This window comes from Tachysurus fulvidraco, chromosome 7 (assembly GCF_022655615.1).
Source record: "Tachysurus fulvidraco isolate hzauxx_2018 chromosome 7, HZAU_PFXX_2.0, whole genome shotgun sequence".
NCBI classification, from domain to species: domain Eukaryota; kingdom Metazoa; phylum Chordata; class Actinopteri; order Siluriformes; family Bagridae; genus Tachysurus; species Tachysurus fulvidraco.
This window is the reverse complement of record NC_062524.1, coordinates 655,968-683,868: the sequence shown is the minus strand read 5'-3', so window position 1 is coordinate 683,868 and position 27,901 is coordinate 655,968. Positions and strand designations below refer to the sequence as shown.

At 45.8% G+C, this 27,901-nt stretch overlaps 2 protein-coding genes across 27 annotated transcripts in view; both read left to right on the top strand.

Annotated features, from left to right (window-relative positions):
• Nucleotides 1-27,901, top strand: part of LOC113653753 (interferon-induced very large GTPase 1-like) — an 859,689-nt gene that overhangs the window by 200,273 nt on the left and 631,515 nt on the right. The gene's annotated exons all lie outside the window — the stretch shown is intronic.
• Nucleotides 1-27,901, top strand: part of LOC113661809 (alpha-tectorin-like) — a 113,872-nt gene that overhangs the window by 30,380 nt on the left and 55,591 nt on the right. The gene's annotated exons all lie outside the window — the stretch shown is intronic.

Below are 27,901 nucleotides of genomic sequence, written 5' to 3'. Positions count from 1 at the left end.
ACGAAAAAACCTATTTACCTAGAGTTTATACTCTCAATATTTTTTTAAGCCCACACACAAAGCATAATATGATTCACAGCCTTCATACTATTAGAAAGATTTTTTGGACAAAACTGACCTAGGTGGCGCTATACCGGTTTTTCTCTTACCTTTAGACACGTCCCTTTCTTCACTGGGGTAATATATTCCAAAACAAATATTCCACAAAAATCCATACAGGTCCAAGGAACTGAAATCTGTAAGCCTTTTAATCCAAAACGCTTTGGTCACGCCACAAATATTCCGTTTGTGTTCCGAAAACTGGAAACAGTAGTGCGCCATCATCTTGTTTTGCCGCTCTAACTTCTCATTGGGGTATTCAAAAATTCTAAATTTACGTCATATTTATATCCCGGGACCTAACGAATCAAACAAGCCCTCACTTGAGCCAATCGGTGCTTGTATAGCAGAGATAGACGGCTGAGAAGCCAATGATGTCATGACATCATTTTTGGGAACCCGCGTTTGACTGACAATTACTCCTTCCAATAGCAATGAAATGGGCCGTGACCTATACAGCTCTTTAGTCAAGAAGCAGACGATTCCAACGGTATGCAACATGCCGTGTCTTCTCTGCCAGGATCTGCGTGAAAAAGCTGCGCAGAAGAATTCTTGCGTAATCCTTGACCTTTTGTCACTCTCACAGCTCAGGGTGTCAAGTTACAGGCCTGTTTTCACACCAGAGTGATAGAGAGAGAGTCTCTGCTTGTTTAAGGCCTTTTAAACTGAGCATGCAGCCTTTTAATTCAAAGTTATACAGTAAACAAGTACACAAAAACGCTGCACCAGACGACCATGTCCGTAGAAAAATATTTTTATTGAAGCCATTTTTGGGTCTTTTGACTTGAAATTTTTTTGGTGAAAGCCAAGACATGTGGCTATGACCCTCAGTTGTTATTTGGTCCCTAGCATGTTCCAGAAAAATAAGATTAATCAGTTTATCAGGTAAACAACCCAGGCGGAAATGAAAACCTTCCATTCTAGCCTCTGTAACTTTGTGCCAGTAAGGCCTAGAATCAATCTTGAGTTTCTGAAACTAGAGAATCTCTTCTTTCCAATGAGACAAGGCTCACCCCTGTGTGTCAAAGTGGAGCTGTACCACTTTTTGTTGGGTAGGTCATGTAGGCGAAAAACATGCAATAGGGGGCGAGATCCTTTTAAGGGCCTTGCTCAGGGGCCCGCATCAGCATCTTGGTGTACATGGGATTCGAACTTATGACCTTCCCATCAGTAATTTTGGTATGTGGTAGCTTATTGGTTCAGGTGTTTGACTACCAATCTGAAGGTCATGAGTTCATATCCCTGGTCCACTAAGATGCCACTGCTGGGCCCCCTGGTAATTTCAAAATAAGTAATTGCCCAATACCTTTTAAACTCTTCAAATGACTATTTTAAAGTCTGACATAAGTCTGAGTGTTACAGTGAGGATGTGTTATAGTAAGGTAGTTAATTGACTATTGCATTTAACTATATAAATATTTAACTATTGACTGTAAATACCTACATATTTTGTAAATGTGGGATCACTGTTTTAAGTGTATTAATATAAACCAAATAGTGTAGTGGTTATTGGGGACCGGAAACCTCTCGCGATAGCTGAAAATCCGCCCCCTAGGAATTTCCGTATATGTGTGTGTGGGTACCAGAATGTTTAAAATATGTATATTTATACTATATATATGAGTAAACTTAATATATATATATATATATATATATATATATATATATATATATATATATATATATATATATATATATATATATATATATATTACTTAAAATCTATTTAATTATAAACCTTAATATTATCCATTCACTCACACATACATTTTACTTAAATCTTTAAGTCTTTTTTGATGTAGCACACAGTCGATTCATTCACTCCATAATGGCGTGCCGTTGCCACCGCGGCATGACGTCTGCCCTGTTTTAACATATCTAAAAGTTTGACCTTTTCAATTATGGTCATAATCTTCCTTTTCGGCTCACTAGTGTAATCTTTTGCAATCACACGGCGCTTAGCAGGCATTGTAAGGGCTTAACGAAAACACAACACGCCAGACACAGTTGTCAGCGTGAATGAGAGTGGCGAGATACAGTACAACAATGGAAGAAGCTGGGAGAGGATGCGATGATGCGCAGCCAATCAGCTCAGATCTCGTGCCGGAAACAAATCACGTGCCTTGCCTGAGTGCCCGTGGGTATGTACAAAGCCTCTGAGATAGTTTCTCTCTTTGTCTAGCATCCTAGGAATCCGTTGTTATTTTTATTTTTTTATGAATAATCTTTAAAAAATCACGATGCACTGAGGCCGCGAAACTTGAACTGCAGCATTGTTGTAGATATAAAAGTGAAGTGAAGTAAAATGCTCAGCTGCTCTCTTCCTCCTCACTACACACACACTCACACAGACCTCCTTAATGTAAGAGACACAAGTGGAAGATTTGCATGAAATGCATCATCATGATCTTGAAGTCTCAGGTTTACTCATTTATACATTAACTTTCTTCATCTTAGAAGAATTGGTCTTAGAGTGAAATGAACAAAACACTAACGTGTCTCTGTGATTAACTGAACTGAACATGTTCAATCAACAATCATCTAAAATGAGCCTCACACGATAAAGTCACAGTTTCTGTGTTCAGAAGGTGTTAGTTACATTTCTAGAACAGAGGCTGTGTATGTTGAGATTGGGATGTGTGTATTTCGGTGTGTATTGGGATTGTAGTGTGTTTATTACAGTGTGTATTAAGCACTGGGGTGTTTGTATGAAAGTGTGTATTGGGACTGTGATGAGTGTATTACAGTGTTTATTGGGACTATGATGAGTGTATTACAGTGTGTATTGGGACTATGATGAGTGTATTACAGTGTGTATTGGGACTGTGCTGTGTGTATTACAGTATGTATTGGGACTGTGCTGTGTGTATTACAGTGTGTATTGGGACTGGGATGTGTGTATTTGGACTGGGATGTGTGTATTATAGTGTGTATTGGGACTGCGATGTCTACTAGTTTGTTGGTTTGAGGAACGGTCAGATCCACATTCACACATAATGCTGACAAAGCTGTTATTTCTACCTGTGGCTTTTTCCGGTGTTTCCAGGAGCATAGAATAGTTTATATATATTTTCATTCCTGATAATTACTTTAGGCCACACCCACTTCAAGGTTATTTCCAGGTATCACCAGGCAAATCCAGGAATCCTTCACAAAAACAAGCAGCTGCTGCCCCCTACAGATGCAAACACAAAATATTATAATGTTCTGGCTGCCAAAACTTTCACATGGACCAACAGTGAAAATGAAGAAAGTAGGAATTCAGACTTGGAGCATTTTAATCAGAAAGGTTTAAAAGAGAGAACACACTCAGATAACATAGTAAATCATTTGGTTTAACCAAATCCATTAATAGGGAAATTAATATTATTTTTTTCTTAGATTTGTGAACATCTACTTCCATAGATCTCCATCTGTCAGTTCAATTCACTTTATTTATATAACACATTTAACAATAGATATTTTCTCAAAGCAGCTTTAAAAAAGAAAAGAAAAATTTTAAAATGTAAATTTAAATTTTGTAACTTTTTTTAACAGACTGTGAGCTTTTCATGTGTCTATAGTAAGTCTGTGTTTTTGTACTGATGTCTAAGGGGAAGTATCACTGTGTGTGTCGGGCGCAGTAATAAACTGCAGTGTCTTCTGTCCTCATGCTATTCATCTGCAGATACACCTGCATCTTACTGTTGTCTCTGGAGATGGTGAAGCGGCCCTTAACCGCGCTGGAGTAATATATGCTACCACTGCTATCTGAAATAGTTGCAACCCATTCCAGCCCTTTTCCAGGTGCCTGTCTTATCCAAGCCATCCAAGAGCCACCAAAGTTAAAGAGGCACAGAGGCCGTGCAGGTCAGTTTATGAGACTGATCAGGTTTGATGGTCACTGGATCAGACTCGATCAGTGTCTGACTGCAGGAATCTGAAATAGAGGAATATTCAAAGGTAGGAATTAACATTAAAAAAATTTAAAGAAAAAAAAAATATATATATATATATTTAATAATGTAATAAATAATACTAACATTGAATGAAGATTGTTAGAGTAAAGTAACACAAAACTCTGCCTAGTCCCATCTCAAAGAATTAAAATGATTCCTGCTGCTGTAAATGAACACAAACTGCTGCTATGTTGTTGGGCTGAATGTTTCAGCATAAATGGTTCAAACACAGGATTTGGTTTGCATGACACACCCACTAGAGATATAAAAACATCCACAGAGGAACAGACGAGAGGAGAAAAAGCTTCCTGTAAAACTCTGGGTGTGTTTCATGCTGTCAGCTTCATCACTTCTCTTTACTCATTAGATCTCATGTCTTTTTAGTCCATCACTGTGGATCACTGGAACATTCAGAAGAATGTAAAGTTTTCTGATCACTGATTATCACTGAACAACACAAACGTGTCCAGTCCTTCATGATGTTGTCATTTTTTTTAGCTAATCCTGGTTTTCTGATGATCCATTAATAAAAATCATTTGGTGAGATGATAAAACACTTTGTTTCTTTTTCCCTTTTAGTTTGTACATTACCAGAAATTCATCAAATTATACAATGTTCATATTTCACATTTAATTACATTGGATTCTCATTAATTATTAGATATAGTTTGAGGAGTTTTTGGATGGTTTTTGTTCATTCAGGATGAAGAGTTAAAGCCTGAGTGCTGAGTGTGAATGGATGTTGTTCTTTATAATGTCTTTTGCAGACACATTTCATTTCATCTAGTTATAAAAAGAGACCATTATTCCTAAGTAAACTTTTATTTATTTATTTTATTAATACCAGTGTTGGTGTCTATGCTGAAATATTTGTAATATGGGGATTAGTTACTCAGTAAAATGTAGTTATTATTTAATTAAAGAAGTGAATTGTGTGAATAACTAGCTTGAAATGTTTTGTCATCATTTCTGGGATATATATATATATATATATATATATATATATATATATATATATATATATATATATATATATATATATATATTATTTCTTTATTTTTTTGTTAGACTCAGATAGATCAGTGTTGTGTCTTGTGAACATTGAAACACGTCTCACTGTAGTTCAAGAGCGCAGTAATACTCAGCTGTGTCTTCAGTCTGCATGTTCTGTCCTGTTAATGTCACTGTGCTGCTGGACGTGTCTCTGGAAATCTGAAACCTGCTTTTCAGTTTCTCACTGTAGTAAGTGTTACCATTACCACATATACATCCAATCCATTCTAGAGTTTTTCCTGCAGGTTGTCGTATCCAGTGTATACAGTAGCTGTTATCAGTTAATGAATATCCAGACACTTTACAGGTCAGAGTCAGTGACTGACCAATAGTTAATACTGTGGATCCGGTCTGGATCAGCTCAACACTGTGAACACCTGTTAAAGAAAAGTTATTTTAATGATGTAAAAGCAAAAAGCTTTAAGGAACCAAAACTGTATTACATGTCAAATGTAAAAACACTTACAGTGTACGGCTGCCAGCAGCAGCAGCAGTAGGGATGTAGAGATCATGGTGTGTGTTGGAGCAGAAGAAGTAAAAGCTCTTGGTCTTTGTTGCTTAAATCTGGCACTAAAACAAATTCCTCACATGTGAAAACATGCCTGGCAACAAAGCTGATTCTGATTCTGATTCTGATTCTGATAAATGAGAAAACTTCCTCATCTTTTAAACATGTCTGTATTTTTTATAGATATCTATCACTGCAGATTGAGTTTATGTTTGAACCAATAAGAAGCTTAAGGCAGGTGTTAATGAGTAAGTTTATACACTATCAGGTGTTTTCAGGTGAATTTATAATAAGAAAACTTACAGAAATTATTGGTTATTTAGAACAGGAAACTTTATTTACATACATTTATTGCTATATGTAATTTGGAACCTTATTTTATAACAGCATTATTTAGTTTGTTATTATTGATAATGATATGAACGTATCGTGATGTAATTAACGCTTCCTGTGAAGGTTGCAAATCTGATCTATTTCCAGTTCCCTCAGATTAATCTGAATCTTTCTCTGGTTTCTGTTGGATCCAGTGCATGAGGTTCATGGAGAAGTACAGTAGGAGACAGAGACATGCATGCAAATTTCTCATATTATATTTTAATCTTGAGCATCATCCTCTTTCATTCGCATTCACAGAAGAGGACTTGCAGTCTCTGCTCACTTTATTCAACAATTTGGAATTTTCCCTACTCCATACACACCTGATTGAACTGATATTGTATACATTTATATAGTCTCCAGCTTCTTACTGTCAATCAGTATGATTTTCTCCTTCTATCTATAATATTTAGAAAGCAGCACATCCTATTATTGTCATATATTGTACATATATTGTACTTATTACACTGATTACAGACCTATATATGAAATGACCACAACTGCATGATTCAAAGACTATTTATAAAATATGTAGAATTTTGCAGTCTGGTTAACTGCGTAACAAATATTACAAAACTGATACACCATGAATAGTAAGTACATCACTTTCCTGTGTTCAGCACATCACATGTTAGATAGCAGCACTTTTCTTGTGCATGTAAAGTAATAGTGAACATAGTGAGAGCTTAAACATTCAAAGCCAGAAAAAAGACATTCAGAAAACCTCAGGTTTCAATGAAATCAATGAAAATATCTAAATAATATCAATGTTATTAGTTTTCTTTGTATAACATGTAACCCTCTTACTAGTTATGTTTCTTTTATTAAGAATATGTGCATATAAAAGCTCAAGTCATACTTATTTAAATGCTTATTTTTTAATAACTACCCTATTCAGATATTTGTGGCTGAAAAGGTTTGTTTTATAATAAGGTTTAAGTAAACTATTCATTAAACTGTTGTGTTTAAAGAGATTAACATTTTTGATGTGATCTGAAAATGAGTGTGTATCCCTTTAATTCGTCAATGGCGGCGAAAGAGTTGAGAAACTCCGTGTATACACTAAAGTTTGGTTTAAATGCACTTGGATGACATGTGCTGGTTACTATCTAGTTTTGTTATCTTTTCTGTGATTGGATGTTTATTATTTTACACCCACCCATGCATATGAGAGTGCAATGTGTTTGGTTGGTAATGTGTCAATCAAAAGAGAGAGAGAGTTTGAGACGAGTCAGAAACGCTCGTGCTAAATGCGTGTTATATGGATTAGTTTTCTTTATAAACAGTGTTTTAGTTTGTTTATGCTTTAATGTTAACCAGGAGATGTGATAACGGACCTTATTAACTTATTATCGTCTTATTAACTGTTGGTGAGACCCTTTTTTTCCTTTGAGAAGAAACTGCCCGGTTGTGTGGAATCGGAGTGCGTCTACATAACGTAACGGGAACGATATACTGCATTCAGCGTATTACCTATTGCGCCTATTGGTATTGCGCTATTTAATACTTTGACTTGGACACTTCGGGAGATCAGTTTGAGTTACGGTTGTGATCGGGTGAGTGAAAAGCACTCGGTGACAAAGACGTGCGTTCATCAAGACTGTTCGGTTTGCCTTGGTTCGCGAGAAACGTACCATTATTCGCCGAGGATCGTGTGTGATGTCTCCGCTTAGAGTGTGAGTGATGACCGGAGCTCAGGTACCTGTTATTTGTGTTGGTTTTAGCTCATTTGAGTGAAGAGGCCAGTTGTAAATGTTTCAAAGGCCACAACGCACGCAAGCAACGACACAGGCCTGCATCGGAGGGGGTTGGGTGGGTGAGTGTGTGTTTGTGTGAGTCGGCCCACTAATATTTATGTTGAATTTACACTTTGGTAATATATGTGTTGGTTTAGAGTGTAAAGTTGCACCGTTACTAAACTAGTTAACAGTAAGAGTGCTTAAGTATTTTCATTGAGTGCATATTCATGTTTTTTTTTTTTGTGTGTGTATTTCAAAGTGAAGTATTTGAACTGTTTGCATTGTTTATTCAGTTTATTCAGTAAGGGGACAATAATTCATTTTGTTATAAAACCTATTGACTACTGTTATATATTGTTATATATATTTCAACTTACTTACTTAAATATATTAGTATATACATTCTATAATTCATATCACAATATATTTTATATAGAAAAATAAATACAAAACTTTTTATGAAGGTTTCTTTATTGTGTATTTAAGAGTCCAGGTATCAGAGTATTTTAATTTCTTTAGTCGAGAGACCCCAAGTTATTGAACCCGTCTCCCCACCCTAAAGAGCTTAGACTTGACACGACTAAGTAGGGCAGGAGGCACTACATAAAGTGGTGGCCCGTTAGGGGAATCTCTTCTTTCCTCTGGTACCCTAAAAGAAGACATAAAACTTTGTTTAATACCAAGTTGATTGTGGAAAAGAAAATTAACCCCTTCCTGCACTTATTTGTAAACTCTTGAAGCATGTCTTTCAGAAGTAACCCTCTTTTTCAAACTGAACTTACCAGTTGGTGTAGTGAGGTAGGGATTGCCCCAAGTCATGCGCTGCTGCTGACTGGAGTACCAGCAACTACTGAAGTGGCAAAAATCGAGGAAGCGGCTCAGAGTGTAAAATCCTTTGGAAGAGTGCGTGTTCGAGATACCAGGCATGGACTCAACTCAACTACTCTGTTAGTGTTATGCGAGAGTAGAGAAGTCGTTGATGCCACACGCTGTCCTACCCAACTGCTGCATGGTGATGGTGAGGAGGCCTGGGAGATTGTTGTTTCCACTGAAACTGACTCACGACCTGCCGCCCCTGTAGAATTCACCAATAAGCTTTCAAAATTTCTCATGGATGAGGGAAAGTCTATGACTGACTTAGAAGCTCTGTTTCCTTCCCTTGGTTCCAATACCAGTTCCCCTGAGTCAATTATTCGTGCTGTGGGTGAGATCCTAGAGAAAGCAGTGAGACCACAAAGTGACAGCAATGCTTACCGTCGTTTACGTACCTTCTTGGGCACTGTTCCCACCCCCGCAGGAGAGGAAACCATGGAACATTGGATCGAGCAGGCCAGAATAATGATAACAGATTGTGACTGCTCTGAGAAAGAAAAACGTCAGATTATTGTAGAAAGTTTGAAGGGACCAGCACTCGAAATCATAAAAGCTGTTCGTCTTTCTAGTCTGGATTTTGGATTTCTTGTGGAAATGATCTCTGCTGTATATTTACTTTGTGTGTGTGTGTGTGTGTGTGTGTGTGTGTGTGTGTGTGTGTGTGTGTGTGTGTGTGTTTGTTTTTACATGCACATGAATGTAATAACATTTAGAGAGTTATATAAAAACTGGTATCTTTTACAACACCAAGAAATCAGAAACTAAAACCTTAAGGATGGCATTTGATAAACATGAAACACAGGGGTCACAACATCCGCAAAGACTGAATAGAGACTGAATCATGAGGAAAATATATGTACAAATTGATCACCGTTAATACTGTTAATATAAGTGATGATGATAAACTATAAGAACAATCTGGTTTTATAATTTTAACTCTTTACTCTGCTCTTTGTGTCTGTGATGATTGGAAAATTTGTTATAAAGATTTCACATGATACCCAACAGACACCGAGTACAAGATCAGGGGCCTGTTTCAGAATGGAGGTTAAGTGAGAACCCTGAAATTACGGAAACTCTGAGTTCCCTTTCGAGGAAACTCGATGCTGTGTCAGTGCTGATGCTATGGGAATGCTTCTGTAAGCAAGTTGTGACATTTCATGGCTCAGAAAGGACATGTGATGACGTGATTACGTGCCAGTCCATATAAGGTCATCTATGTCACCCTACTCTAGCTTTTTTGTCTTCAGGAAGCGCTCTGTGTATGTGTGTCAATTGTTTGTCCTGTTTAAAAAGGGAAAGAAACAATATGTTGCAATCTAAGCATTTGAACAGATGCGTGCATCCGTGCACCTGCTTTATCATGGGGGGACACATGCACTCTCTTTGCATTGTTTGTTTGGGAGAGGAGCGTGTACGTTCAGCTCTCGAGGGAGCCGTCTGCATGCATTGTGGGGGATTCCCAGGGCATACTCTCCAATCCCACCTGACTGTATTTTCAGCTTTGGCTGCACCATGTGATTCGAGTCCCGCATCCGCCAAGGTGGCACAGCGGCTTCGATCATGGGGTTTGCAGGTTGAGTTAGCAGAAACAGAGCAAGAGACGGGTTCCCTTTCTCTTTCCCTCTTCCCTAACTCCGTTCGCTTGGTTTCGGTTTCGGGAGCTCGCACTGCTATTTCTCCTAAGCCGGAAGTGAGCATGCTGCTTTCCATGTCAAGCTCTGAGGAGCTCGATGTGGGCGTAGAGAAGCTTCCCCCCTCTGAACAGCCAACAAAATCAGCAACGTTTGAGGAGCTCCTTGAGGCAGTGACGTGTGCTGTGTCTAGATTAAAATTAGATTGGCCTGAAGAGAAAGTTGGTCGTTCTAAGCTAGACGACCACTTTCTGGGCAAGTTGTGGCCTTATGGTTAGAGAGTCTGACTGGTAATCCTAAGGTTGTGGGTTCGAGCCTAAGGGCCGGCCACAAATGAGGTGCAATGAGCAAGACACCCCACTTTGGATGGTTTAAATACAGAGAACAAATTCAGTTGGTGTCTGAGCTCCATTTGTGGCATGCGCTTCATGCCACAAAGCACTGACATTGCACTCCATGCCACCTGTGCCTCACTTTAACTGACATTAAGGATAAGTCCTTTCTTCTGGATGCCCCGGTTTCACCTCAGGGCTTGTGCGGCGACCCAGTGAGTACTATCGTTGACAGTCACCAGGAGGCAAAATGCCAGTCGGCAGCATTCAGAGAGCTTCTCCCCCGCTGCAGTGAGCAGCCTGGGCCATCTTGCAGCCATATCCAACCCCCTCCTAGCTCACTCAGGGCAGTAAAAAGGGTTAGTGTGACTGCCTGTGCCCCTCATCTAAGACTAGGGAGGCCGGTCGGCATACCCAGGGCCAGACCCGTCAGGTGAGAGGGGACCTTAGGTCCGTCATCTCAGCCAGGTGGGCTACAAAGGAGCCCTGATGCTCGAGTGCTGGTGTACCTAGGAGCGTCATATTCAGGAAGGCTGCCTTCCCCTCCTCCTCCGGCATTTCAGCGAGCAGAAGGATCTGTGCCTGCACCTCTTCCTTGCACGGATCTCCCTGAGTTGGCACCTGCTAGTTTAAGGGCACCCGGGAGGTCTGACACCACTATCAGACAGCCAGGCAGCATGGAAACTTCTGCCAGGTGTGTCTCAGTGGGTTCTGGATACCGTAGAAAATGTCTACAGGACCCGGTTCTCCTCCCATCTTTCACGCTTTCAAGGTGTACTGCCCACGATTGTTGGCAGACACCAGGTGGTGTTCCTCCAAGAGGAACTTCTCTCAATCCTGAGGAAAGGGGCCATAGAGATGTTCCCCTCCCAGAGCGGAACTCCGGCTTTTACAGCCGATATTTTGTTGTCCCCAAGAAGGACGGGGGATTTTGGACCTCTGGGCTCTGACCTGTACTCTGAAGATGTACAAGTTCAAGATGCTCATGTTCAAGGTTATCGTGTCCCAGATCAGGTACAAAGATTGATTTGTGACGATCGACCGTGAGGAAGGGTTAGGGTTAGGGTTACTCAGAAAGTTCCTCAGGTTCACTTTTGGGGACGAAGTGTACCAGTATTGTGTTCTTCCTTTTGGCATAGCTCTTTTCACCACGCATGATAACAAGGTGCACAGATGCTGCCCTGGCACAGTTGTGTCTCTGGGGCATCCGTGTACTGAATTACCTGGACGACTGGCTCATTCTGGACGAGTCGAAGGCTATGGCTTTTGCTGAGGCACAGAGGGTGCTCGGCCTCATATTGGAAGCAGCCAACGTTATCCCTTTGTGTCTGCTTCACCTGAGGCCATTCCAACTCTGGCTCAGGGTTGCGGGCTTTCATCCTCGCAGACATCCCCTCAGGGTTATAAGGACTATTTTCTGTACTTGGGTCCCATTCTAGCGGTCTCTTTTGACAGATACCTCGCTTTCGGGCTAGGGAGCGGGCTAGGATGGCCGTCCTGCCCAGGGTCTATTGGGAGAGCCTCTATCTCTCATGGCACACAAACTGCCTGGAGATGAGGGCTGTGTTTCTAACAGTTTCTTCCACATATCAAGGGCTGCCATGTCTTAGTATGGCCAGACAGCACCGCGGTGGTACCCTATATCAACCATCAACCAGGTTCCTTTTGCTGAGACCGATTTTCATCCCAGGGCATGTAAATAGGGAGGCAGACTTCCTGTCGAGGCAGGTGCTGATGCCCGGGGAGTGGCATCTCCACCCCCACATGGTCGAATGGATTTGGAATGGACGTGGCCGAAGCTACGTCTGTGCGCCTTTCCCCTGGAAGCTCTGCTCTCGCAAGCACTAGCCAGAGTGTGCCACGACCGGGTCAAACTACTCCTAGTTGCCCCTCATTGGCCCTCTTGAGTTGATTCATGGTCCTAGCCTCCCCCCTGAACGGCACCCCAGGGAGGTTTTTGTCAGAGAGAATCTCCTCTCTCAGGTGCAGGGGGCAATCCTGCACCCCTGCCCTAAGATGTGGAAGCTTGTGTGAGGGGGACCAGTTCCTAGAGGCAGGTCTCTCATCTGAGGTGACCGAGACTCTACTGAATGCTAGGGGTTCCTCCACAAGGAAGCTATGTGTTCTGAAGTGGAGGCTTTTTCACCTCCGGGGTGATACACTGTCAGGATCCAGGCGGTACAGTGCTGAGGTTTCTGTAGTCTTGCTTTTCTTGGGGCCTGTCACCATCTACTCTAAAGGTGTACGTGGCCACCATTGCTGCGAACCATGAACCTAGCCTTAGGGCCTCCTTCGGTATGTACCCTCTGGTCTCTCGCCCAAAAGTCGGTGGAACAGGAGAGGCTGCATTTGCCCACTGAGAGCCTTAAGGCCTTATGTCCACTGCTCTAGCTCGTGGAGTATCTCCTCTGCCTCTTTTTGTCTGTCTTGAGGGCCTGGAATAAGTGTTATCTGGCTTCTACGCAGCGCCTGGCGCACTGGGTAGTGGAGGCAATTAGCCTATGATGTATGCGGTCTTGCCTCGTCGGATTTGGACCCCTCTTCAGGGTCCCAGGTACTGCAGGGCCTTTGATGGTTTGTTCCCAGTCTGCTCATGCTCTCTCATGGACTCTGGCACAGTCATCGAATGGTGTGTGGCAGCATTGGTATTGGCATTCCCATAGCGTCAGCACTTAAATTACACCAGGTTATGTATATAACCCGGTTTCCTGAGAAGGCAACGAGATGCTGCGTCGCTGGCCATGCCCCGGGCATCCTATCATGCAGGTTAAGTCGAGTTCGTTTCTGAAAGAGAGCTAACTTATACTCAGAGTCAGTTACAATAGTAACAGTTACCATAGCAACTTACTCTGTTTACCTAACCTGGGGTTTCATTTCTAAAACTGTGTGTAGGATCCCTACTAAAAGTTTATGTACGCCCAAAAGCCAAAAATGGCATATGCCAAAAAAAAATCTGATTTATAAAACCATGCGTACGCACACCTGTAAGCAATGTTCCCTTTATAAATCACAGATCACCCGCAGATGTGCATACGTGAACCAGCCTCAAATCCCGCCCCGTACATGCCCATTTTTAATCATAAATAGCCAATGACATTAACGGCGCGGGAACGAGAGTGAACGAAGGAGCGATGTGGGGCCGATCTCCTGTGGGCCCACCACCTGCAGGAGAAACCGTAAGGGGCTGGTGCAATGTGGATTGGGTGGCAGTCGAAGGCGGGAGCCTCCGCGACCCAATCTCCGGACACGGAATCTGACTCTAGGGACATGGAATGTCACCTCGCTGGGGGGGAAGGAGCCTGAGCTGGTGCGGGAGGTTGAGAGATACCGACTAGAGATAGTTGGGCTCGCCTCCACGCACAGCTTGGGCTCTGGAACCCAACTCCTCGAGAGAGGCTGGACTCTCTACTACTCTGGAGTTGCCCGCGGTGAGAGGCGGCGGGCTGGTGTGGGCTTGCTTATAGCCCCCCAGCACAGCAGCCATGTGTTGGAGTTCACCCCGGTGAACGAGAGGGTCGTTTCCCTGCGCCTTTGGGTCGGGGAGAGGTCTCTCACTGTTATTTGTGCTTATGGGCCAAATGGCAGTGTAGAGTACCCGACCTTCTTGGCGTCTCTGGGAGGGGTGCTAGAAAGTGCCCCGACTGGGGACTCCGTCGTTCTACTGGGGGACTTCAACGCTCACGTGGGCAATGACAGTGACACCTTTTGGGGGTCTTGATTGGGAGGAACGCCCCCCCCCGAACTGAACCCGTGTGGTGTTCTGTTATTGGACTTCTGTGCTAGTCACAGTTTGTCCATAACAAACACCATGTTCAAGCATAAGGGTGTCCATCAGTACACATGGCACCAGGACACCCTAGGTCGGAAGTCGATGATCGACTTTGTGGTTGTTTCATCTGACCTCCGGCCGTATGTCTTGGACACTCGGGTAAAGAGAGGGGCGGAGCTGTCAACTGATCACCACCTGGTGGTGAGTTGGATCCGATGGCAGGGGAGGAAGTTGGACAGACTTGGCAGACCCAAACGTACTGTGAGGGTCCGTTGGGAACGTTTGGCAGAGTCTCCTGTCAGAGAGATCTTCAACTCTCACCTCCGGCAGAGCTTCAACCAGATCCCGAGGGAGGTTGGAGACATTAAGTCTGAGTGGACCATGTTCTCCACCTCCATTGTTGATGCAGCCGCTCAGAGCTGTGGCCGTAAGGTCTCCGGTGCCTGTCGTGGCGGCAATCCCCAAACCCGGTGGTGGACCCCGGAAGGAAGGGATGCCGTGAAGCTGAAGAAAGAGTCCTATCGAGCCTGGTTGGCTCGGGGGACATCGAAGGCAGCTGATAGTTACCAGAGGGTCAAGCGAGCTTCAGCCCGGGTGGTTGCAGAGGCAAAAACTCGGGTCTGGGAGGAGTTCGGTGAGGCCATGGAGTAGGACTATCGGTTGGCCTCGAAGAAATTCTGGCAAACCGTCCGGTGTCTCAGGAGGGGGAAGCAGTGCCCTGCTCACACTGTTTACAGTGGGAGTGGGAATCTGCTGACTTCGACTGGTGACATCCTCGGACGGTGGAAGGAGTACTTCGAGGATCTCCTCAACCCCACCAACATGTCTTCCATTGAGGAAGCAGAGGCGGAGGGCTCAGTTGTGGACTCGTCGATCCCCCAAGCTGAGGTCACTGAGGCAGTTGAGAAGCTCCTCAGTGGCAAGGCACCGGGGGTGGATGAGATCCGCCCTGAGTACCTTAAGTCTCTGGATGTTGTGGGGCTGTCTTGGCTGACACGCCTCTGCAACATCGCGTGGCGGTTGGGAACAGTGCATCTCGACTGGCAGACTGGGGTGGTGGTCCCTCTGTTTAAGAAGGGGGACCGGAGGGTGTGTTCCAACTATAGGGGGATCACACTCCTCAGCCTCCCACGGAAAAGTCTATGCCAGGGTACTGGAGAGGAGAATTCGGCCGATAGTCGAACCTTGGATTCAGGAGGAACAATGCGGGTTTCGTCCTGGTCGTGGAACACTGGACCATCTCTATACCCTCACCAGGTTGCTGGAGGGTTCATGGGAGTTTGCCCAACCAGTCCACATGTGTTTTGTGGATCTGGAGAAGGCATTTGACTGTGTCTTTCGTGATGGCCTGTGGGGGGTGCTCTGGGGGTATGGGGTCCGGGGCCCTCTGGTAAGGGCTGTCCGGTCCCTATATGACCGGAGCAGGAGTTTGGTTCGCATTGCCGGGTGTAAGTCAGACTTGTTCCCGGTGCATGTTGGACTCCGACAGGGCTGCCCTTTGTCACCGGTCCTGTTCATTATTTATATGGACAGGATTTCTAGGCGCAGTCGGGGGCCGGAGGGAGTCAGGTTTGGGGACTACAGGATTTCGTCTCTGCTTTTTGCAGATGATGTTGTCCTGTTGGCTTCTTCAAATCAGGACCTTCAGCATGCACTGGGACGGTGCATGTCCCGTGTGAAGCGGCGGGGATAAGAATCAGCACCTCCAATTCCGAGGCCATGGTTCTCAGCCGGAAAAGGGTGGCTTGCCCTCTTCAAGTTGTTGGAGAGTTCCTGCCTCAAGTGGAGGAGTTTAAGTTTCTTGGGGTCCTGTTCACGAGTGAGGGAAGGATGGAGCGGGAGATCGACAGGCGGATCGGTGTATCTTCTGCAGTGATGCGGTCGATATACCGATCTCTTGTGGTGAAGAACCTATCTATTTACCAGTCGATCTACATTCCTACCCTCACCTATGGCCATGAGCTTTGGGTCATGACAGAAAGGACAAGATCCCGGATACAGGCGGCCGAAATGAGTTTCCTCCGCAGAGTGGCTGGGTGCACCCTTAGAGATAGAGTGAGGAGCTCAGTCACTCGGGAGGAGCTCGGAGTAGAGCCGCTGCTCTTCCACATTGAGAGGGGTCAGCTGAGGTGGCTCGGGCATCTGTTTCGGATGCCTCCTGGACGCCTCCCTGGGGAGGTGTTCCGGGCATGTCCAATATTTTTAATATTGTTAAACTCACATATGATTTGCACATATAGAATGCACATGCTTTCTATTAACATAAGCAAATTCATTTTCAGATGGTGCACTTATAGCAAGACAATTGACAATTGCGCCGATTACATTTGGGAAACCAGACAGATTTCGGCCTGTTCTCGCACAGTGTAGGGGAACCTGATGTATCAAATACCCATATTAAGTTTATCATCCAAAACGACAGATATTATGGCACTCAGGGACGGCTGTGATATACCAGACCTATAGGGTGAGATGATGGATTCCAATAGAATTATTTCATATACAAAAAAGTCTTAGAGACAAAGCTGAGGATTACTTATAGTTTTTTTTTATATAAATAATTTACCTGTCTGCCAATTCCCGCTGGAAACAGCCGGTTGCCAAGAACCCCAGAGTGGTGAGGACTTGTATTTGGACTGGGATGGCATGGTTCTGGCGTGTTGCCCTCTCTAATACTGGACCCAATTCAACACATAGATCTAAGAGCACAGCTCTAGGGAATCTAAATCGGCTTATTAGCCAGTCATCATCATGTGCCTATGCAGTTTTATTTGAGCGGTTTTAACTGTTATCACTGTTTTTTGTCCTGCACTGTTTGCACCAGGTTGCATAGTTGCACTTTATGTGACTAAGACTACTTACATGTCCTTAGCCCTGTCTTTGTTTTATGTAGCACCTTGATCCTGGAGAAACGTTGTCTCATTTCACTGTGTACTGCAACAGCTATATATGGTGAAATGACAATAAAAGCTTCTTGACTTGACTTGACTTGATCAGCCATCGTGGCCGTGCTCTTACATCTGAGCAGATGCTTTGCGTTGCCTTACATTTCTTTGCAAATGGTAGTTTTTTGTATAACATCGGGGATGCTGAACATATTAGTTCGGCTAATTAATCATGATATCCATTACCACTAAACAAAAAAAGAAAAAAAAATGGAATAAATACATTGGTGTACTAAGTAATGGTAATCTATAGTCACAATCCCACACAGGACTCTTCATGACCCACAGCCATCGTACTTCATGTCACGAATTACCTAAGTCCCATGGGTGAAAGGGATCAACAAGTTTTACTGAGAATTTGGGTTGATAATGACGATATAAACTTAAGCATTTTGTCATAAAATTTGATATCATTACTGCTACTTCATCTATGTAAAGTCTGTTTTCTTTAACCCTTCTATTGTCCTTCTACCTGTATACAAATTAGGAGTGGAGAGTCTATTGTCAATTTGACCTAGTCTGTTTTGACTACTTATAAAAAAAATTCATATAATTATATATATATCACATAATTACAACTGAAATTTACAGAAGGATATAACAAAATATGGCTTTTGCTATAAACAGTAATTTACAGATGTGTATGTACTATGAATATAATATACAGTTAGTGAGTGATGTGACATACGGCTAAGTATGGTGACCCATACTCAGAATTCTTTCTCTGCATTTAACCCATCCAAAGTGCACACACACAGCAGTGAACACACACAGCAGTGAACACAGACACCGTGAATACACACCGGAGCAGTGGGTGTCAGAACTTAGAGCCCAGCTCCAAGCTGACATATTACAAGGGTGATTTATACTTATAACTATAACTGTATTATCATCTACTTTAACCAAATCCTTCTAATTGCACTATAACTAATATTGATGAAATAGTGAGAAAACTCCTCAGACCTGGATGAGAATGAGCAAAAACTTCTTTATTGCAGTCAATCAGTCATCCATTCCATTGAGCTTGAGGAAAGCAAAAATCACTAAGTCAAAAAGGAGCAATTGAAAAACCCAAAAAGAGCATTCACTTGTAACCAAAAACTTCTCCCTTGCAAAATAAAAGACCTAAAGTATCAAAAGAATGAAGGAGCTGCAGCATCCCAGAAATAGCTTCACCGCCCAAACTGCCCCACGAAAAGAACTGTGTCCTTCCCCTCAAAATCCCCCTCAATATATACCCTGGCGCTTCTAAGCGCCTCCTTTTTTGAATCCGCCCACTTTCAGACAAGTTCCCATTATGTTCCAAGTTGATCTCTGAGGCCCCGCCTGATCATTTACATGCTTCTTCTGAAATCCCCTTATTTCCCCAAATTACCTCATACGCCTCCTCAGTGACTTCATATCCTGCCTTTCTGAATTCCCCTTATTTTCCAGAATCATCACCCGACCCTTACTCATAAGCCCTTATATGGATTTTCCTTCCTTCTTGATTTCCTATTATTTTCAGCCATTTTCATCATTGTTATTAAAAAATATGCTCAAGAGAGCTTTGCATCCTAGTTGGTATTACATTTGTCACTCAGCCATTCATGAAAGATGCTTTGTGGATTAATCCTCTCTTCAGCTACAATGAGTAAGTTTTTCTCATTTCTGCTCTTACTATTTTACTGATTATATGTTTAAATGATTACATGTTAACTTGATTACATGTTAAGTTTAACTATGTCATAAGTCCTTACTTCTACTTGGTTATATTGTATTGCTATTGTTGCTAAGCTTTGTTGCCACTTTGTATATTACTGAAGACTTAATATTGGCTCTTTTAAGCTTTGCTAAACTTCTGAACTTTACTATGATCTCAGTCTGGCCTTCAGACTGGGCTTGCTCATTCCATACTTTAAGCCTTAGTTCCTCTATTTCTTATCAGGGCTACTCCTTTTTCTCTTAGATTCTCAGCCTCAGGGTCAGCCAATTCATCCTGGTCACACCATCTGGATTTCTCGGTCTAGTCCCTATAGGAGGCCAGTTCCTGCTGAGGTCATGGCCAGTTATCGCCGCTATCACCTGCGTCATCTTACTCTTGAGTTCTGCTCTTTCCTGGAATGACTGTATTCCCCTACACTCCCTGAGCAGCCTCTCTTGCTCCCTCACATTGTACAGACACCTTTGACTAACTCTTCTTCCACTCAAAGACCTCTGTCTCCTATCCTGTTGGATCAAAGGACACAAACTGATGGTTGTTCTCATGCTGAACCCTGTTGCCCTAGGCTGGCAGCTCCTACCTCTCCTCCTCGTATCCCATCTCCTCCTTTCGCCTATATTCGTTCTCTCTCCCTCAGCTAGGCTTCTTATCCCTCTACCTCTGAGCCTGGTTCCCCAGGCTTTGTCCCTTCTTCTCCTTCTCCTAGGCCTGGGTCCCCAGACTACACTCCCACTTCTCCCAGGCCTGATCACTGGGTCTCATTATTATTATTAAGTTTATTGTAATAAACTCCTTTTCGTTTATACTTTCTGAGTCCTGTGTGGTTTATTTGTGCATTAGTTATATACTACCTTATTCTTATTATGACATCTGAGCTCTATACCCATGTATCCTATGATACCAATCATATTATTCCTTAAGTATGGTCCCTCGGGGCGTTTCCTATTTTTCACAACATCACTCCCCCTTTGAGACTGTAAAGTCTCAACAAAACCTGTGCTGCAGTGATATTGATGCTTAACCAAAACATTAATTAGGGCATGACTAACCTTCCCAGTAGAAATATAAAACAAAGAACGAATAAAACATTTTTGCCCTTGACATAAGGCTTAGAAAGTACCCAAAATGGGAAATTAAAGAACATAAGGGAAAACAAACAAACAACAAAGGGAAAATACAAACAAACAGCATCACTGAAAATAAACAAACGACATCAACATCACTGAAAATAGACAAACGACATCACTCCCCATCTCCCAACAACATCACGCACAGAAAAGAAAACAAGGGAAATAGACAACACATAACGACCCCTCACGCTCATTCTCAAATGGGTGAACCAGGGGTGAGCGAAAAACCCTCTGAAGCCTAATGCGAGGGAAAATTCTTACTCTGCCCGCTTATAGCGCGACAGTGAAGTTGGTACCACCAGTATCACCATTTGTGCATTAAGCAAACACAAAGTACATGTATCGACAAGTAGTTCATGTGTGTGACAGGAAATATTGTTCGTACTACCACCACCAATGATGGTTCTGATGCACTGACCGAATCCACAGCGGTAGGGGATCCTTACGCTTCGGCCCTCGCATAGGGCCTCCCAAATGTCTCGAAATCGATCGGCATAGCAGTCCTTAGCTGTGTCAGCAACTGCATCTGAAGACCCCCCCCTCCATGAGGTGGGTCCCCTCCATGAGTACATAAACCTGAGCGTTCCAATCGTGACCGGTATTCCCTGCTGTACAGTTTTGGTGTGGAATGTCCAGAGTTGATACCCACAAAAGAACAGAGTACAATACTGGCGTGTAGTAGTCTGCAGTATGTGGGGGGAGAAAATGTAAGCATGTTTGTGTCTATGTCTATAGGTTGAGGTAACGCAAAAGGATTGGCGTATTTCATAGCTGTGCACTTGTAATAGAAATTATCTCTCAAGGACTTTTTCATCCATGTGATATGCATGGATTCATAATCCTTCTGGGAGAAACAAGTCTGCGTTGTCGAGGATGAGTGGTACGGGCGTGAGTCTTCCAGAAGGGTGTACCATGTGTCAGGCATTGGCAGTGGAGGGTATGTCAACCATGTGCGACGTGGTGCCTCACCCAAATCGAAACCCTCCCATATGTAATCAGACACATCAGTGTCCAAGGCCAGCTGGAGGCATGTGTAGCAGCAGTCATGGGGTGAGGTGTTATCCACCCGGCATGCGATGCCTCTAGGGGTGAGTTCCAGTCGTCCACATGTCAAGGGACATCGGACTGGGGTTCGTCTGGGAGGCAAACGCAGCATGGCCCTGCAAACATCACGCACAGAGAGACGAGAGACGCACACACACACAAAAAACAGACAACATAGAAACAGACAATAGGACCAAGGGCCCCCAGTAATTCTCTACTCAAGCATATATACAGTATAGTCATAATTGCGCTTTGCGCATCAGCAGACTAAGAGTGTCTGACTACGGCCACCACCAATAGTGGTTGTGGTGTGATGAGTACATCCACCATGGCAATGGGGCCTTAATCTGATACTTATTTTGCAGTGAGTGCCAAATGTCTGAGAATGTCTGAGCATAATATGTCTTCGGCAGAATGGCCTCTGAGTCACTGTTTTTCCATAGGATCGGATGCAGCCGGGCAGGCTGTGGTGGGAGGCGTGCTAGGTTTTCCTTTGCTCCACTGGTGTGGGTGGTCCAAATTGGATATCCACAAAGGAACAGGGTGTAATACTGTCGAACTGTGCTTTGCTGAATATTGTGCGATATAAGCTATGCATGTCGTGTGTTTGGTCCATACAGCGATGCCACCGAAATGCACCGTCGGAGGTCATAGGCGTGAACACATAAGACCAGTCTGTCCATAAGACAGTAGTCCTCATCTGGTTGATGCCAGGCTTTGTCCCTTCTTCTCCTTCTCCTAGGCCTGGGTCCCCAGACCACACTCCCACTTCTCCCAGGCCTGATCTCTGGGTCTCATTATTATTATTAAGTTTATTGTAATAAACTCCTTCTTTTCTTTTATACTTTCTGTCCTGTGTGGATTATTTGTGCATTAGTTATATACTAACTTATTCTTATTATGACATCTGAGCTCTATACTCATGTATCCTATGATACCAATCATAATATTCCTTCAGTATGCTCCCTCGGGGCGTTTCTTACTATATCAACGATTTTTCACAACATCATCAACAGCCGCCAGTATCCGAGATCTTGTCCTTTCAGTCATGACCCAAAGCTCATGACCATAGGTGAGGGTAGGAACATAGATCAACTGGTAAATAAAGAGCTTCGCCTTGCGGATCAGCTCTTTCTTCACCACAACAGATCGGTATATCGACCGCATTACTGCAGAAGATACACCGATCCGCCTGTCGATCTCCCGCTCCATCCTTCCCTCACTCGTGAACAGGACCCCAAGATACTTAAACTCCTCCACTTGTGGCAGGAGCTCTCCACCAACGGAGGCAAGCCACCCTTTTCCAGCTGAGAACCATGGACTTGGACTTGGAGGTGATGATTCTCATCCACACCGCTTCACACTCAGCTACAAACTGTCCAAGAGCATGCTGAAGGTCCTGATTTTAGGAAGCCAACAGGACAACATCATCTGCAAAATGCAGAGATGAAATCCCATGGTCCCCAAACCTGACTCCCTCCGGCCCCCGACTGCACCTAGAAATCCTGTCCATATACAGATGTGGCCTTTAAGAACGAACGTCTTCTCCTGCGGCATTCTGCAATAAGTGCCGCAATGTACCGCAGCTTTCTGCACTTCTCTTCAGGGGGACTATCTTAGCAATCACCTTAATGTGTTTCACTTCAAAGAATATCCACCAGGTGGCATATAAGAACCCTGTTTCTCTTAAACACTCAGAGGTTCCCTTTCGGAATTTGAGCTGCGTCGAAACGCTGTGGGAATGCCCCTGCGTGACCGGGCTCTGAACCACGTGTGTAATCTGACCAATAGACGTTGGGACGTGACGTCATCGGCGGATGATGTCGCATAAACAGGAAGCTACAAATCGCTGCGAGATGGGCAAGACGCTAGCTTCTGCTCGTTCTGGTAAGCGCTGTTTTTTCTGATACTGTCTTTCTGATCGAGTGATGGCCAGCAGACAGTATTTTTCGTAAGTGTGTTTTTCTGTGTCCCCTTTTCATTACCACGAAGGATTTGCATGATCGGTGTGTTGTTTGCTTGGAGTGGAGCATGCACAATCGGCTCTCAAGGGAGTGGATTGCTCGCATTGTAGTTGCATGGCTATGCGCACGCTCATAGAGCGCTCTTCGAGAAGAACTCTCTCTCTTGCGGCTCCGGTCCTGCTCTTGCTGAGGCAAAGCAACGCCGGCGCTCGTGGGGCTCGCAGGCCGATATAGCAGCGGGATTGGAGGTGGATGAGTCCTCTCCAGCCTGGTCTGCTGAATCGAGCTTCTGCTACCTCGGAGAGGCAGGCCCGATGGCTGCTTCTTCTTCCGGCATGAGCAGTGCGGCATTACATGTCTCTCCCTCTGAGGAAGGAGAGCTGATGGATGCTAGCGAGCCTTTGGGCTCCTAACAGCTTGTGCTGTCCGGATTTAGATTGGACGGTGGGGTTGCAGAAGCAGCGTGCACCCAGTAAGTTGGATGAGCGTTCCCTGCATCCTGTGTCACTTCCTGGGCGCCGGGGCCTGCCATTTTTCCCCGATCTGCATGCCGAGGTGTCCAGATCCTGGGAAGCCCTCCACTCGGCACCCACTTCTTGTCACTCCTCGCTCTACGTGAATGTGTTTGAGGCCAAGGCGTGTGGCTATGGCGCAGTGCCGCATGTGGAAGAGATGCTGGCTAGCTATCTCTCCCCTAGCATAGCATCATCGCTAAAGGCTCTGGTGTTCCCTACTAAGCCGCTACGTGCTACGTCGGCCTTAGTAGGGAAAGCTTACGCGGCAGCAGGTCAGGCCGTGGGCTGCCTCCACACCATGGGTGTGTTGCACGCATACCAGGCTGACCTGCTATGAGATTTGGGTGAGGAACTTAGCTCCGGGACCGCTGATATTGAGGAGTTGCGTCGAACTGCCGACTTAACTCTTCGGGCCACGAAACACACAGCGCGGGCCGTTGGTCGGGCCATGGCGGCCCTTGTGGCCACTGAAACGCATCTGTGGCATACCTTGTCTGACCTCCCGGATAAGGATCGAGCTGTGCTATTGGATGCACCGATAGCACCTCCTGGACTGTTTGGCGATGCTGTGACAGAGGTCGTGAACAAGATCCAGGAGTCTAAAAAGCAGTCGGCTGCGTTTCAGCGGTATCTCTCTCGGCGATCTCGTGTGGCTGTGTGGCGGCAGCCCCAGCCTGGTCCTCCAGGCACATTATGATGCCCATCCCTCCCCTGCAGCACCGGGGTGCCAGGCGGTTGGATCTGCCACAAGATGTGCTCCAGAGCATGGCCCCTCCAGCGGGCACCTCCCTCCACTTCCGCCCAAAGTCTCGGTACGGATGGGGGAGACCCGCTGCCTCTCAGAAGGTGTCAACGGCCGTAGTATGTTGCTCCAGCCGTTCAGGTCATGGAGGCCAGTCTGCCAGCCCTGCCACAAGATGTGCCTCAGGGCGCAGCTTCCTTCCAGCGGTTCGCTTCCCACCTTTCCACCTGAGGGTTTGTTGTGGAGGGGGAGGGTCCGCCGCCTCTCACGAGGTGCCATGGAGCTGCCAGGAGTCTCCTGGTGGGTCCTGCGGAGCATAGCACTTATGTACGTCGCTCTGGATAAGGGCGTCTGCCAAATGCTGTAAATGTAAATGTAAATAGAGAACGGCTACACAGTTCAGTTCGCATCCTCTCCTCCCCATTTCAACGGGATGTGTCCCACCCTGGTGGGACCCAAGCAGGCTCTGGTCCTGGAACGAGAAGTGCGCAAACTCCTGAGGAAAGGAACCATTGAGGTGGTTCCCCCCTCGGTTCGAGAGTCAGGCTTCTACAGCCCGTACTTCATTGTTCCGAAGAAGGATTGCAGGTTGCGTCCAGATTGCAGATCTACGCTCCTTGACCCGCTCTCTCAGGAGGCTTACGTTCAGGATGCTCACCCTCAAGGAGGTCGTGACTCAGATCAGGTCCGGGGACTGGTTCGTCACAATAGATCCAGAAGATGCATACTTTCACGTTTCCATCCTTCCTGCACATAAGAGGTTCCTAAGGTTTGCTTTCGGGGCCGAAGATTACCTGTATTGGGTCCTCCCGTTCGGCCTAGCACTCTCGCCTCGCACCTTCAGGAAATGCGTCGACACAGCACTGACCCCGCTGCAGCTCCAGGGCATATGCATTTTTAATTACATCGACGATTGGTCGATTCTGGCTCAGTCGGAGCGACAGGCGATTCGGCATCGAGATGCCATCCTCGTCCTAAAGGAAGGTGCTTGGGTTTCGACTAAATGGCCAGCAAATGCATGCTTTCTCCAGCACAGAGAACGGTTGTCACCTGCTCGGGTCAAAGTCATCCTCATCTCTGTCAGGAGAGTGCGGGAAGGCCAGCCACTCACTGTGAAGCAGTTTCAGAGGCTGCTGGGTCTCATGGCAGTGGCGTCCAATGTAATCTCGCTCGGCCTCCTGCACACAAGGCCGCTCCAGTGGTGGCTTCGGGGCAGAGGGTTTTCTCTCAGGGGAAACCCATATTGTTCCATCAAGGTCTCGCGGCGTGCCTTTCGAGCCTTGGATGTTTGGAAAGACCAAACGTTTCTGTCCCAAGGCCCCATGTTGGGGGTTCCATTTCATCACGTGACGCTAACGACGGACGTTTCCCTCACGGGGTGGTGTGCGGTCATGAGTGGCCACTCCGCCCAGGGTCTGTGGAGTGGCCCACGTCTCTCGTGACACATAAAATGCCTGGAGATGATGGCAGTGTTTTTGGGGTTAAAACACTTCCTCCCGGACCTGCACGGACAATACTGCGGTGGTCTCCTACATCAACCTCCAAGGGGCTCTCCGATCTCGCCCTTTGTACAAGCTAGCATGAGTGGTCCTCTTGTGGTCTCGGGACAGACTCCTCACTTTGAGGACCATTTAAATCCCGGGACGGTTGAATGTCAGAGCAGACACCGAGGCCTGGGGAATGGTGTCTCCACCCCGAGGTGGTGGAGTTAATATGGCGGAGGTTCTACAGAGCCCAGGTGGATCTGTTTGCGACCCAGGAGACCTCGCACTGTCCCCTCTGGTTCTCTCTCTCTCACCGAGTCCCGTTATGTTTGGATGCCATGGTATAGTCGTGGCCGAGGCTATGCCTGTACGCCTTTCCCCTGATCGCACTACTCCCTGGAGTTCTGGAGAGAGTTTGCCGGGATGGAGTCCGTCTCCTCCTGGTAGCACCTTGATGGCCGGGCAAGCCATGGTTTGTGGATCCGGTGTCCCTACCATACTCGTGGGCCCTCCATTGGGAACCCCCCCGGGAGGGATCTCCTCTCAAGGGCGGGCGGAACCCTGGTTCATCCCCGCCCAGAGCTGTGAAGGCTGTGGCTGTGGCCCCTGAGGGGCCACGGTTCATAGCGGCTGGTCTCTCTACCGAGGAAGTAGAGACCCTTCTCCACTCCAGAGCTTCCTCCACGAGGAGGTCGTACGCTGCACGATGGCGTACACCAAGACAGCTCATGTCTTGGTGTGAGCACCATGGCCTGGAACCAGTTAACTGCCCGATCAGCTGAGTTCTGGAGTTCTTACAGGAACAGTTTGCCGCTGGGTTAGACCCCTCGACCCTGAAGGTTTTCGTGTCTGCAATCGCGGCATATAGCTCCCCGCCCAGTAGCTGGGTAGGCAGCCATTGGTGACACATTTCCTCCGTGGCGCCTGGAGGCTGAGGCCCGGGATGCGACCCAGAGTGCCTGTCTGGGATCTGACAGTTGTGCTGGTGGCTCTATCGGAGCCCCCCTTCGAGCCATTGACCGAAGTGGCCCTTAGGTTTCAGCCTATTAAGACCACCTTCCTCTTGGCAATTTCCTCCCTGAAGAAGATCGGGGATCTGCAGGCTCTGTCCGTGGCCCCATCTCGCCTGGAGTTTGCCCCTGGCATGGCCAGAGTGTTTCCCTATCCAAAACCTGGGTATGTACCTAAGGTGCCTTCGGCCGCCTCATGACCTGTCGTGTTGCAGGCATTCTGCCCTCCTCTGTTACAGCCCCCCGAAAACAGGAGCGACAGAACCGACTGTGTCCAGTGCAAGCACTGGTCACTTACCTCCACAGGACGAGGCCGTGGGGAAAGGTGGAGCAGCTGCTCATCTGCTACGGCCCTAACAGGAAGGGTTTCCCGGCCGCTAAGCAGACGTTGAGCAGATGGGTAGTGGATGCGATTGTGTTGGCTCACGGGTCCTCTGGCCTCTACGGCCTGGTCCGCTGGAGTGGCACTCAAAGACATCTGTGACCCCGCTGACCATCGTCAGTTTCTATGACCTTGACCTCAGAGCCATCCCGGGCTCCTCTGTCCTAAGTGCAGGTGCCGAGGCCCTCACTCTCTAAGCAGGGTCTGGTCAGTGTGGCGTGATTGGACACTCGTTCCCATAGCGTTTCGATTCAGCTCGAGTTCCGAAAGGGAACGTCGCTAGGTTACGACCGTAACTCTAGTTCCCTGAGGAATGAGACTCTGCGTCTCCGTTCCACACTCCCTGCATCCCTGTGACTTTGACCTTCTCTCGCAGGAGCTAGCGTCTTGCCCATCTCGCAGAAATTTGTAGCTTCCTGTTTACCCAACGTCATCCTGCCTGTTAACGCCTATTGGTCCGATTACACACGTGGTTCAGAGCACGGTCACGCAGGGGCCTTTCCATAGCGTTTCGCCACTCCGCCCATCTTGTTCCTCAGGGAACTAGGGTTACGGTCGTACCCTAGAGACATTTTTTAAGATTGTATAATATGTTTATATTTACATTTATAACTTTTAGATTTTGTATTTTACTTCACATTACATCAGAATTGTGAGAAAACA